A 4,941-nucleotide genomic window follows, 5' to 3' on the forward strand; every position below is an offset into this window, starting at 1 on the left:
TGGATGGGTTGAATTTAGCTGTCTGCAACCACCAGTGTGCAAAAGAACCCTTCCAATTTAAAGCAAATTAGCTTTGAGCTCAAGTGCAATTACAAATGCTTTACAACAGAAGTAAGAATTCTTGCAGTATTAGGAATCCTTGGGAATAAGTTCAATAACCTTGATAAATTTTCACAACAAACAAAAACTTTGCAAAACTTAGAAATATTTTGGAAGACTCATTCAGAACAGCTTTTGCAGTATTAGAGAAGGTTAGGAAATATCAGAATATTGTTAAAACAACCTAAGAGCAGTACAGTAAGAAACAGATGGAGTTTCTTTAACAATTGCAGGCTAAAAACAGTGATAAATTCAACCAAATAAATAAATGCAGCATAGAAGTATTAAATATCACTGGGACAGTTACAGCAAGTATAAAAATATACTTATATTAGCTTTGTAGGCTGGATGATTTTAGAAGCAATCCAAGTCTTGTATTCACAGGTGTCCACGTCTATGTACAAGAAAGCACTGAATAAATTATCTTCAAATATTGAAGTTTTACCCTCCTAATAGGCACAAATGTCCCAAACTGACAGCCACACTCACAGACTTGGGTTAACCTAAAATAATTAGTTTTGTTTTATCTTTATAGCTCTCCCAGTTGGGAAAACCCCTGAATGCTTTTCAGAAAACATTACCTCCTAGCCTGTTTCTGTTTTCTTTTTTCCCCAGCCAATCACTCTCCACCAGACTGTAACCAATTTATTTTATCAGATTGTCTCCATGGAGATGAGAGAACCAGTCAATGAATTTCTCTGTATCAGTTTATTTCCATGGAGACATGAGGACTAGATATAGAATTGCTACTAAGCACACATCCATTTGCTAGAAAAAAGCCTAATAATATTCAATATTCTTTTTAATGTACTTGCTTTCTCTTTTATATGCGTTACTAAATCAGTCTAATGTCCTTACTGCAGTAAATTCTCCATGCACATTATTTTTTCTTTTGTCATGCTCTTTTAACCAGGCTTCTTCTTTTTCTTACATTGCAGTGCCTACACTTCTGAAAACTGAACAAAAAGAAAGAGAGATGAAGAGAGAAAGAAGAAAAGGAACAGCAGTACCTGTATACATTCCCCACTACACTAAAAAATAACTGATAAAACTTTACTTTATAGCATGCAAAGAAAATCATACACAACAAAAATAGTACTATTAAGAAAAAATAAATTATATTTACTTACAGTTAACCTTCTCCCCTCTCTTCCCCTTTCCAAAGCATTTTTCCAAACATTAATGACATGAAGTAGGACATATGTTTTAGAGTCCCCCACAAGTCCAACAAATTCTGAAAAGTCCAATATTTCCAGATTTTCTTGTTCTGTCATATTTCACAAATATAATTATTGCATTGTAGTACCACATTAAGTTACTGGTTTTATTACTGTTCATCGCCATCTCCCAAATCCTGTATCTGCTTCATTTCCAGTGTACTCTAGATTCTTCTAGTCTTCTTCTAGTCAACTCTCATTGCTCCCTTTCTTCATGCCAACATTTTTCAATTAAACATTGGAAAATGTTTGACAGGTACAGTCTCTCTGTGGTCTTTATTACCAGAAGAAGAAGAAGCAGAGTCTCCTCTGTTTCACAGCTCACTTTTTGTTGTACAAACTTTTGTTTTTCCTCCTTAGCATGTACTTCATCAAAAAATTATTTTGCCCCTCCAGGAAAGAATAACCTGAAGGCAGTTGGGTACAGCAGTTTGAATCTCACAACTGTGTCTAGACATTCCCTGAATAGTGGAATAAATTTGCTCCTTTTCTGTCTGTTGTACAGTGAGTAATCATTCTCCACAAACACTCTGCTGTCTCTCACTGTTAGTATTATGTCATTTTGCCACCGTTTTGTTAGAATGAACTCCTTCTGCTGGTAGGATTGCATATTTACTATTAAAGATCTAGGTTGCTTTCTCATAGCCAAGTTCGGAGAATGCAAACAATGTGCCCTTTCAACTAACAACTCCTGCTGTGGAATACCAGTCTAATTCCTTATTTGTGCTTTCATAATATTAATGCAGTCTGTTCCTTCTAGCTTCTCTGATATAGCTGAAAATCTCAGGTTTTCCCTATGTGCTCGGTCCTCTAATTCTATTATTTTTTGAAACATCTCTTCCTGAGAGGTCTCATATTCAACCATCCTTTTCTTCATTTCAGCCTCAGATTTTTGCAGCTTTATTAGCTCATCTGAATATCTTTTTAAAGCTTCTTCTATTTTTTCCAAGCCTTTTGTTGTTTGTATTATTATACTCCATCAGTGTTTCATTTATTTTAACCGCATCTGTGTGCAGTTGTCTTGTATGTTTACTGGAAGTCGTCTGGAGGTTGTATTGCTTTTTGCTGAACAGCTGCAGAACTTTCCCCAGTCAGTGTTTCTTCCTCACTTTTTGTATCTGATTTTTTCCACAGCCACTGTATTTCTTTTTATCTGACATCCAGGCAGTACACTTACTAACCAGTTACTGAAATGTACCCATAAACACAAAGTCTACTAGCCTTCTATGCTGAGCTTCTGTTTTTTATACTAGGAGAGCTAGAATTAAGCCATTACTCAATGTGCAGCCATCTTGGAAGTCCTAAAAGTTCCACCTGTGAAATACCAGTCCAGTTGCTTGTTTATTCTTTCATAAAATTAATACACTCTGTTCCTTCCAGTTTCTGTGATGCAGCAGAAAATCTTGAGTTTTCTGTGCATGCTCTGTCATCTAACTCTGCCATGTTTTAAACATCTCTTCTTGAATATTCTCCTACTCATCAGCCTTTTCTTCATTTTATTTTATTTTTGCAGTTTTAGCAGTTCATCTGAATAGACATTAAAAATTTCTTCCATTTTTTTCACAGCTATTTTTATTTGAGGTGATATACTCCTCAGTGTTTCATTTATTTTAATCAGCTGTAAGTACATCTGACTTATTTTTCCTCTAGGTTACTGGAGGTCATGTCTTGTACCAAAACTGGAGCTTGAACTGCTTTTTGTTGATCAGCTGCAAGATTCTTCTCACAGTGTTTTCTTCTCACCTTTTGTGATTGATTTTCTTTCAGGTTCTCTAAATTTCTTCATTGCTGGCATCCAGGCAGTGCATTTACTAGCCAGTGACAGAAATTCCCAAAAAGTCAAATTCACTGGCTCTCTTTTCTGAGTTTCTGTTTTCACACTGCAAGAGCTGAAATAAAGCTGTTATTCAGTGTGCAGCCATCTTGGAAGCCTATTGTATTGTTATCTTGATGCGAGCATGACAGATCATGTCATTGACCCTACAGTGTACTTGATCTTGCAATCTGTTATGGGCACCAACAGCATTTATCTGCACAAAAGGGTCCAACTATACATATTCATGGAAGGCCCAGTAGCTCCTGTCTGTTATGAAGATCCTCTGGCCTTGTTCATGGAGAACCAGCTGCAAGATGTCTGCCTCGACCTAAGAGCATTTCTTCATTCTTTTCCTTTCCTTTAGAGCTAAAGTGCTCTGTAAATAAATAATGTTTATACTGCTCTGTAAATGCTCTGTAAATAAATAATGTTTATACTGCTCTGTAAATGCTCTGTAAATAAATAATGTTTATACTGCTCTGTAAATGCTCTGTAAATAAATAATGTTTATACTGCTCTGTAAATAAATAATGGGCCGGATTCACGAAGGCTTGCACGGAGTCTAAGAGTAGTGTAAGACTCCATGCAGCGTTCGCGATCCAGGAACAGCCCAAAGTCCGTGTAAGAGACGAGCTAAAACGGCTCTTACACAGAGTGGGCGTGGATAAGCTAATCACCTCACTTGCAGCCAAATAGCATGCAAATGAGGATGATTAGCGATCCATGAAGCCCAGAACAGCCCGTGTAAGAGCCGTTTTAGCTGCAGAAATGTACTCAGTTGACAACTGAGTACATTTCTGCAAAAACCGCAATGGAGCCATGTCAGCTCAAATAAAGGGTGCATATGGGTCAGGCAGCATGCCAATGGCCAAATATCTGGCCATTGGCAAGGTAACCTGATGCAAATATCTTAAAAATATAATTTTAAACCGAGCGCATCCCACAAAACGGGCTGCGCTGTATAAAACATAAAAGAAGGTTTTAAACCCACAAATGTGGGTTTTATGCAATACATGGAATGTCAATGCAGGAACAGCAGACCAAAACCAACATGGCCACCGTAGTGGTTGCTAAGGGGAAGCTGAGTCTAAGAGATGTAACTAAGCATTAGTAGGCAATCTGATGCAAATGAGTGTTAGGATACTGAATTCCACTGTCACATAGCAAATGAGCACAGTCTGAGTAGTGTAAGAGTTACAGAAGGGGAGGAACAGAGTAGGAGATAGGTGACATCACAGGGGAATGGTAGAAAGAAATGCAGTTCATTGGAGGTTAGAGTTACATGACAGATGTCAGACAGATATCATGGAAAGAGGTGTGCCACTAAATAAGCATGAGAAAGTCAAGAAATGGAAGGTGTACACTGTTGCCTACACCAAAGTTTCTTGCTGGGTGTATGCGCGTGTGCGCCATGAAGCGCGAGTAAGGCAGTGTGCGCACATGTAAGGCAGACTGAGCATGTGGGAGCATGTTGGTGGATGTTTAACACTGTTTGCGTGGGTGCGCACGCATTTTAATCCGAATAAGCAGATTCTGAACCGTGTAAGCATGTGTGCGTGTGTGTAAGCCACTGTGAGCGTGTTTCTGCTGGTTTGCACACGGCTCCTCCCTGAGGAAACAGAGAGGAAACAGGAACCAACAGATTTAGTAGGAAGCTAGCAGGGAATACTGCTGGAGCTAGCAGGTGAAAACAATTAGACACAGGCAATTACACAGGCAGAATAGTAGCCCAGCCCAGCACTTAAAACTCTGCAAACAGCAGTGCAGGATGTTTCTCTCAAGAGACACTGCAAGATAGGAGTTATTTTA

This window comes from Protopterus annectens, chromosome 16.part0, assembly GCF_019279795.1.
Source record: "Protopterus annectens isolate FY-2018-M chromosome 16.part0, PAN1.0, whole genome shotgun sequence".
NCBI classification, from domain to species: domain Eukaryota; kingdom Metazoa; phylum Chordata; order Ceratodontiformes; family Protopteridae; genus Protopterus; species Protopterus annectens.